This window comes from Ambystoma mexicanum, chromosome 2p (assembly GCF_040938575.1).
Source record: "Ambystoma mexicanum isolate Mex_15411 chromosome 2p, UKY_AmexF1_1, whole genome shotgun sequence".
Classification (NCBI taxonomy): Eukaryota; Metazoa; Chordata; class Amphibia; order Caudata; family Ambystomatidae; genus Ambystoma; species Ambystoma mexicanum.
Genome location: NC_090923.1, coordinates 562,923,488 through 562,932,955, shown reverse-complemented (window position 1 = coordinate 562,932,955; position 9,468 = coordinate 562,923,488). Strand labels below are relative to the sequence as shown.

Here is a 9,468-nt window from a genome sequence, read left to right as displayed (position 1 = left end):
ATTTGCATGACCATACTCCTCACATGCCCATGTGCATATCTGCTTTCGCTCATTGGGGCTGCTGCCCTCCTTCGATAATCTCTGATACCCCATGAAATTGTATGACTACTGGCGTGAATTACTGCATTGTCTGTATCAGAACTGCCATCCACTGTAATGCTTCGTAACTGTAACCAAGTAACTTACTGCTGGGCCGCATTCACTTGTAACCCTGATTCAAGCCTTCTCACTTGCTCCAGTAATAGCACCTCACTGCCTGCTGGGCTGCAGTGTGCTCTACAAATCCCCAAAAAACAAAAATGTGTTTCTTTGAATAGTAACACTTACACCCCTTCTCCTATACACTACTGAAGTGTAGGGCCTTTACAGCCACTTTCAAGAGTTAGTCCTACTTTTCTGTCAGTTGCTCTTTCCCGGTTTTTCGCTTTTTAAATCTGTTCTCCCTAATTTTAATGCAAACCTTTCTCTCGGAATAAACGCTGTTTATCTATTACAACAAATGAGGCAGCTCGCTCTGTACTCTGCTGCTTTTGTCTGTGACAGACGCCGGTGCTCAGGCTCACGGGGCGGTGCTAAGGCGTAATGCAGCCAATCGGCGATGAGCCGAAAAACAGCAGAGGAACGGTATGGGATACCAAATATTACATAACACCGGAAAGGTACGCGACACGGAATATATTACAAAACACTGTCACTAGTCTCTTGTTAATGTTATTCGTCTTTGTACTCTCATCTTCGTCACTTGACTACGTTTACCGGAAACGCCTCCCAACGTCGTGTGGGCGGCGGCAGTTGATTGTAGGATAGTGCCTTCCAGGTCCTTGTGCCGCCGGATTATTGCACGATGTCAGTACTCTCCTAGGCTTCTCTTACATGCTTATTTAACTCGTCCTCCAGGTGTGGCCTCAGCTTTAATGAAAGGTATGCCTGCTTGTTCCCCACCCACAGATAATGAATGATGCGTTTTAGTATGAAATCCAGTTTTTATTAAGTAAGACAAAGGGGTTTAAAACGTGCATATGCAAATGATCAGAAGAGAGATGGCTACAATACACTTGTATCACAATTCGTTTTCGGCGGTAAATACTGCCATTTTAACCATTTGTAAACTGTGTTTTGGACACCATCACAATTACTCTGCCAGTCAGAAATGAAAGGCTTTGTGTTGGGAATGGTGGGCGGCTGGAATAGAAGGCAGTGGCCAACAAGTCGGGTCAAGCCAACAACGGGATGAATCTGCGAAAATGTGTCAAAATTGCTTTATTGAGGGGTGGGCAATTTTTTAAAAAACTTCACCCAGGTAAGCCTGTGTAGGTCAGGAGCATAAGAAGCGGTGCACAGAGGCAAGCGATGCTACTGTGCCAGGCCCAGGATTGTATTGCTGCCACAGCCTCTGGACTGCAAGACAGCGAAGAGCTACAGAGGAAGGGTAGTTTGGTGCCTGCAGCAACTGCTCCAGCGAAGACAGCCATGCGAACGGCTATGGCATACAGAGGCTGGAATTTGTGGGGAGTGCAACTAACGCGTATGGGGAGGAGCACCTTGAAACTACTCCCAGACCCGCTGCCCACGCCCCGTGTGGAGATCTACCATTTTACAGCCACTGTGCATTGCGGGCTCACGAGGAAGCAGTGCCTCTGTTCTGTAATATTTGGTATCCCATACCGATCCGGTATCCCCTAGTCTTCGGCTCATTGCTGATTGGCTGCTGAAGGTGGGCAAACATTATCACATTTCACTTCTTAAAAATGTCACAATCCGTCTACTCTCATCAGAAAGAACACTTGGAAAGTAGCGAGAGACTAAGGGGTACATTTACTGGGAGCGGTTTTTGGCATCATGAAACGCAACACCACTAATATGTCAGCCATTTGCTGGACATTTGAGAAAGGCGTTTGCCTTTGACAGCTACATGTAAGATCAGAGACACTGGCCGCAGGTGCAGAGGAGAACACCGGATGTTATAATGTGATGAGGAGCCACAATCTACCCCTTCTGCAGGGAAATCCATGGATTAGAGTTGATAAGGCAGAGATCGGAGTGACACTGCAGTCAAGTGTTCTAAGATTGGCCCCCGGGCCCCACACTGATCAAATTGGGAACTTGGAGGCACTACAAGTATCACAATCCAGCAGGGCTTACCTATTAAGACCTAACTTTTAAAATTCCATATGAGAGTCCATGATTGACTAGCATGCCAAAGAATTTGAAATCATTTTCAGAGATGCCAGATGTGGCAAAGGTAAAAGTGAACACATTGCCTTTGGGGAGAGTGGCAGTCCTATTAAAAGAAGCAGAGCTGTTGAGTTTAATTTTGTCACCTTTGGGGTTAACAGGACCAGTTTCAGACAGATACACTATTTATCCAGTGTGCAAACGACTGTCTACACCAAACAGTATCTTATGCATCATCTGAGGATGTACTAAGGCTTCTAGGAAGTGCAGGCAATAGGAAGCACGTATGTCAAAAGCTACCCTATGGCTTGCAATTCAACGTAGAATGTTATGATAAGTGCATGCCAATTAGATGTTTAAAACATTTAGCTCATTAATAGTGTGTTACAGCAGAAGAGACACGGTTGCCTTTTCACATGTCAGACCTCAAAATGTGCTCTCACCACCAGCTATTGCCTTTGATAATTAACTCTTGGCGAGTAAGAAATGGTGTACTGTGTGCATGTGGACTATTGTGGGGGTGAGTGACATTTTATGCCTGGCTAGCAGGTTGCACGTTGACATTTGAATCCCAGAATACGTTATTTACCCGTTCCCTGCTCCTCTACAGCATACCCACACATACCTCTCACAATCCAACTGATCAATGTCACCTCTTGCAAACGTTCAAGCCATAACCCGCCAAAAACTAACTGCCGCAAACAAACATCCCAGCCACTACACGTTACCCTTACGGATGCAACAACCCCAGTGCGCACAATCCAAACACACCTAGAAAGCAGACCTGCTCAGACGCCAGTTCTTCCTTGTTCTACAAGCACCAACAGAAAAGCTAAAAATTAGTTGGCTAACTTACCCAGCCCACTTTCTTAAAGAGCCACATGAGCACCTGCAGACAATGAGCACTCCCCTAGCAAACGTAGAAAATGTAGCACCATAACCTGTCCCTCCCCATTGGCCCATGACAGCCTATTGGTCATCAGCCAGCAGGTGAATCTCTTGGAGTAATGCAATAGATATTTTCCTCTGTTACAGATAGGATCCTACATGCGTAGTAACCCGGTTAAATCCTAAACCCCTTACATTCCAGATCAGTAGTTTCATTTGCATCATAACCCAGCTATAATTGAGATTGCCACATCGGTAACCGTGTGGCTCTTTATACCTGGTGACACAGTAGATACATTAGGTACAATTGCCCACCCATTTGCCCCATAAATCTCACTCTCACATTTGAAAACAACGTTCATTTTGCAAGTCTGATTGTAAGTGACACAGGTTTGCATCCTCCATGTGTCTACCTCTAGTCCATAATAGCACAATGCAAACCCCATAACACTAAGTAGGTAGTCGCAACAAAACAAGAAAAACAGACCCCCAAATATAGTGTAAGAACAATGCCCAACAGAGGAGTTCTGTTCAGGCAAACTTGTACCACTAGAGCACGTCATAGCTCTTGGGTACCAGGTTGGTGGATCGGCAACCGGCTGATACCAGCCGTCCATACGGACTGGGGTAGTCTGACTGTCGCCCAGCGGGCGACCATGCCGTTCCCATTGATTGTGCAGCATGTCAGTTGCAGTAAACAAAGCAGCCACAGCAAGTGCACCCCAGTGCAACGCCAGGTTGATATATTGTGTTCCAGTATGTTCAATTATCTGCAGTGCAGACGTTCCAGGGCGTTTCCCAAATCCCTAAGTGCAACCCATCTGCACCGCTTGCTATTTGCCTGTGTAAATTATCATCCAGCCTGGACCAGGACGACTACAAACAATTGCGATCCAAGAGGGCCCGGTTTATATTCCATTAACCTTCAGCATCTCCCTTTGCCCCAAGATTGTGTTCCATCCACCTATTCACTGCTGCTGGGCTTTCAAAAAAGAGTGCCTTCCCGTTGTATAAGATCTTTAATCTCCCTGGGTACATGAGCATGTAGTTGAGCTCCAACCGATGGAGCCTCGCCTTGATGGGCACAGGCCCGTTGTTGCTGTACCATGCGTGTGTAATCGGGATAAATTGTAATCATGGAGCTGCCTCCATGTATCTTCACACTGTCTCTGGAGAATAACTTCTCAGTCTCTAAAATTCAGAATCCTAGCTATTATTGGTTGGGGGTGCGATCCAGGTGAGGGTCTCTTCTGAAGAGATCAGTGAGCTCGCTCAACGGCAAAACCCTGTGATAGTTTCCCAGGGCCAATCTCCTACAAGAGCAAACGTTCAATGTAGGTGGTTGGGTCTCGGCCTTCACACCCTTCCGGCAGTCCCAGCACTTGCATATTGTGCCTGCGAGACCGCCCCTCAGCGTCCTCCAATCTCCATTCAACAATGCATTCTCTAGTGTTTTCACTTGCACGGCTATATCACTTGCAGTGGCAACCGTGTCTTTTAGGAGTGACTCAGTCGTCACTCTCTCCACAAGTGAACGTGCATCCTGCCATAGGAGCTGTACGTCCACCTTCACTACTTTGATTTTGTTTTCCAAAGAAGAATTTAGTGCAGCGATGGCAGCCAGCACTTTATCTTCTTGGGGTTCGGGTGGCAGCGCCTGGGCCTCCGGTTGTAGTGAGTCTGCAGTCGCATTTGAGTCTCGGGGCCTCCCTTGGTTCCCAAAGGATTGCATGATCGTGCCCTTCTATTTGGTCTTGGTTGGCGACATAGGTGCACACTCTGATGGCCCACGGTACCACAAGTCGTGTAAGACAATTCAATCCTGGAGGCTCTACCCAACCAGCACTCAGCAGCCGATGTCAGTCAAGGGCCAGCGCAGCAGTAGATGCAGCACAGTGATGCAGGCAGACCAACCACCAGATTCAGATGGAGCAAGGCTCAGGTTTCACTGGGGCTCCACAGCGTCCCACTCAATTCCTGAAAAGTGTTACCAGTTAAATGTAGCTTCCTCACATGTGTATCCCAGGGACAACACCTCAATAGGTCTTTCGTCAAAATCAGGGAGCCAAAGATTTGCTTCTGAAGCGCCACATATCCCCCTTTCAGTTCAATGCGTCCAAGGACAAGTTTGTGTGTCGACCCCCTAACCTTTGGCAGTGGGAGCACCCAATTGCAAGTGTCAATAGCAGACAGTATGCAAGCTATGAGCGCAAGCAGGCAGCAATTTACCGCAGATCATGCATGTTTCACAGTGTGCACTCCCAAGCCAAGTCCATTTACTGTATTGAGGGCCGTTTTGTATACTGAAGCAGTCAAACACACAGCCTGACTCACGCCAGGCTTTCACAACACTATACCGTCTGTGGTTGTCCCCAGTCGCTCCAGATGCCATAATGTTAATGGAGCCGCCCAGGCTCGAGGCAGCTTTCCAGGTTCAAGGCTTCGGTCTGTCAACAGCTTCTCCCCTAGCTCCTTGCTGCCCGGCATCGTATACACTCAGCCAGGGTGCATCGCAGACCTCCAGGGCCAGCAGCCCCTGCATTCCTTTCAGGAGTGTTTCGCCCTCGTCACAAACACTGATGGTGCCCAGAGCGCACACAAATGCCTCCTCAGTGTTCCTGATTCTGGGCAGATCTTATCTTGCCAGCCCCTGAGAAGCGCCGCCAAAACACATCTTGTGGCAGCTCCTGCAGGGCACTGTGCGGCCAGTAACGCTGTGGATAATGAAAGCAGATCGGGTCCGGGGGAGCAGCTCTGCCGGTCCACCCACCACCCCCCCAGTGGGAACACCTGGGGGGGTCATAGGAAAAGCAGGATCTCTGGCCCTCACCCGGGTCACTTCAGCTTCGGAGAGTCAGTAGAGCCGCCATCATGGATGCCTGGAGTCGATGCCCGTAACTCTCGTCACAGGTCCCACAGGCACCGATTCTCACCAGAACAAGTTCACAAGGAAGGATTAAGTATTGTTCCTTCAGGAAACTTCGATGGCAGATGTGTAGCTTGCCTGTTATGCCGCATATAGGATAATTAAGAAGGATCACAGTGGGAGTACAGGGAAGTCACGTCCTCACTGCATGAGCACAGGCCATGAGCCGCCTGCAGACCATACTAATGGTAATGGTGCGTGGTATAAGCCAACTTAACGTAGCATGTCTTCAAGTGGCCAAAAAGCTGGGCATTAAATTGGCCAAGTAAAAGATTGTGGGTCCTTTGTGTGAGGAGTCAGCAATGAAACCCGGACACAAGTGAGTCATGGTTTTGTTCAAAGACTTTTATTAAAATAAAAGGGGATGGGGAAATGTTTCTGTCCCTGCTCTCCAGGCGTTTCCCTGCCTAAAACCAAAACTAAAGGTCTGTTGATGTCAGAATGTCCATAGCAAAACTGTCCTGTGTCTAAAGTTCTATTCTGACCGTCTCATTCTAATAAATTAACTCTAAGGTGCAATAATGTCTTTGGCCTTGAGTTGTATATAAGTGTTCAAAAGAAAATACGTTACTTCAAAACAAAAGTTCCACAAAGTCTGATTTCCTTGTTCCAGAGGGTGGCTTCAGAGGGTGGTTCCCTTGCCTGGTGCACTATCCTGCCAGGGCTTCTCACTCGGATGTAATACATACATTCACAAACTTGATAGTTTCTTTTGCATTCTTCATTATGCCTTCTTTTGAGTATTTCCTTTGTTCATTCGTTCTTTCTCATTTGCTTTAATTATGTTGGTTGTACTTTGCCATGCTTTCTGACACGCCCCAGTGTCCCAGAATCCCTTGGGTGGACTCACCGGCTTTGGCGGTGTATGTCTGTTCTCCTGCTGTAAGCCTGTGGAGGTTGTGCAGCTCTCTGCCTTCTCTTGTTGCCTCTGCACTGCTTTGTGGCTCCCACCTTCTGGTTTCATAGTTCTCCGGGCTTCGGTTCAGTGGAGTCTGCTTTGCAGCACCGGCTTACGCCCAGAAGCTTTCTGTCCGCTTCTGGCGTCCCCGCTGTGTGCATCCGCCTGCAGTCTGCTTTCCTGCCAAGGAAAGCAGACTGCTGTCATCCGGTCTCTCGCACCTCTGCTGTCATCCGGTCTCTCGCTCCACATCGAGAGAGGTTGTCTTGTGTAGCCAGCAAAGTTGACTCCTTCTCAGCTGTTTTCCCTGTTTAAATCTCCCAGCTTGGGATTGACTTACCCAAACACTAGAGCGCAGACTTTCCCAAGCACCTCATTACTCAGTGCGTCTTTTCCATCCCAGTACCTTTTGGGTTTATGGTACTAGTTGTTCGTTTTTGACAAATTGGAATCAAAGTTTGGCAGAGTGCTTCTGATGGTTTCAAAAGGCCCATCCACATTTGATGAATGTATAGAGTCAAGGGAATGTCCTCAATGTCTTTCCTAGGAGAGTAAGGGGTGATATGAAAACAAGCCATCAATGCATAGGGAATGGCTGGGGCATATTTCAAAGGAATCTGGGGATGCCACGTATCATCCGATGAAGCCACGATACCATCCTGAGGGCTGCCTCCACCCATGTGATCCTCCATCATATAGCCACCCCCAGGGTCGGGATCAGGTAGTGGCTACCGTCCCCTGGCCACATTGGGAAAGGCTACTCATCGGATTCATCACATTTAACAGCATTGACTTTTCTGGGCCTCAAAATAGATTCCCAATAGGGTAATTGCAGCTTAATTGAAGACAAGGTGCCAGCTTTGTTGGACGCGTTTCCCTGCATGATGTGCCAGTAGAGGTAGTTCGTAGGCAAGCTTAACTTTGCGGCTAGGTTAAATCCTGCTGATAGGGTGTTTGCACGTTGCATAGCATTAGAAAAATTGCTGTTTGAACCACACACCACCACCACCACCTGCGCTTGGATGCAGGCATTAAAGGAGATCAGAAAGTATGGTGTACATTTTTTCAGGAGTTCAACAAGGTGTTACAGACTGACGTATCTGACAGCAATGATTTTGGGGGTAATATTGGGTCCACCTTAGTGGACCTGACCGTGGCCAGTAAATTGGCGAGTAGCAGGCCTGACGTCCAGCATAACTTTATTGGAGCTGTTCCCAATTATAGCCTTCTTCTTGTGGCCAGAGCGCTCTGAAAACAAAAGATTTAGCTATTCTCAGATAACATGGCAATGGTACAATTGAACAGCTGGATGGCCACCTGTAACTTGGTCTTGATCCTTTTGAGGCAATGGATGTTGGTGCTGTTAAGGGTGAATGCCGAAGTGAGGGCGTGGTATATTCCAGAGGGCAAGATTAATGTAAGGGATGCTCTTCCTCATGTCCAGTGGAATAGATTTAGGGAAGAAGTCCACTATGAAGAGGAAGAGATTAGTCCATTTTGGAACAATTGTGGACAACGGTTGTTAGGCAAGATTTGGAGGAGTACCCTTTGGGTGCACTTCAACAAACTTGGCCTTCTGGCAATAGGAACCCAACATTTGGTATAAGTCTGTACTACACAGGCTGGTAGCGTGATTGAGCAGCCAGGCTTATGTCAAGAGGGGTCAATGTGAGCTGTAGGGGAGTTACACAGGATTCATAGTGACAAGTATTCAAATAAACTCTTACACAAGGTTTCTTGATTTAAACAATTATCAATTTATTTAACAATCAGTTTGAGTAAGCCTTCTTTAGAAGGGAGCAATATAATAGTAACACACAAATACACTCCAAAATTCACACTCCTAGTAGTTTTAAATCAGTAAGTACCCTCAGGTAACTTAAATAGCTAGGACACTATGGACATTGATATATCACGGTTGCATTTAGGACTATACTTGGGAGCATGTCAAAGATAATGGTTCTTAGAACAAACAAGAGATCTCACAAATATTCTGAAAGCAGGTAAGTACTTTTGTAAACCCCCACTGCAAAGTAAGTTAACCCCTTCCTGGAAGGAAGACCAAACACAAAGTCAGAGGAAAGAAGAGTCATTCAGGGAGCCAGGCCAGGCTAAAGTCAATTGGGCAAAAGTCTAGGTGAGCTGAAGCAATTCTTAAAGGTAGGTAAAAGTCTTGCACAATGTTTTTAGAAGTCTTTGAAGAAAAGAAGAAATCAAAGCAGGGCACAAGCTGATTAGGCTTGTGAGGTAAAGAAGCTGTTAGCTGAAGCAACCAAGACACATCTCATTTAAGAACAAGTGAGGCTACACCACAAGAGGTAAGTTCTCTTAGACTGTACAGTACCTTTGGTTAGAAGAAAAACCGTTCCAGCTGGCTTCTGTTCCTGTGCAGCTCTGCAGATCCTGTGTTCCTGGGCCTCAGTCGTGGGGACAAGAGGGAGCACGTCTAGAGGACTCCTGCACTGCAACGGGATGATCGGCGACAGAAAAGGACCAACTTCTATTCAGTGGCACTTCGCAGTTTGAGCTCCTCGCGTCTCAGCAAATAGCGCCACTGTGGTTCTTTGCTATCGAGATGGGC

General features: G+C 47.2%; 1 protein-coding gene across 11 annotated transcripts in view; it reads left to right on the top strand.

Annotated features, from left to right (window-relative positions):
- Nucleotides 1-544: 544 nt before the first annotated feature.
- The window catches only part of NPRL2 (NPR2 like, GATOR1 complex subunit), a 717,787-nt gene continuing 708,863 nt past the window's right edge, over nt 545-9,468 (top strand). For 4 of the 11 annotated variants that reach the window (XM_069644049.1, XM_069644047.1, XM_069644045.1 and 1 more), the window contains exon 1: nt 1,592-1,714. The gene's annotated coding sequence lies outside the window, so the exon portion shown is untranslated. The other 7 variants (XM_069644051.1, XM_069644050.1, XM_069644042.1 and 4 more) reach the window with 3 other exon arrangements.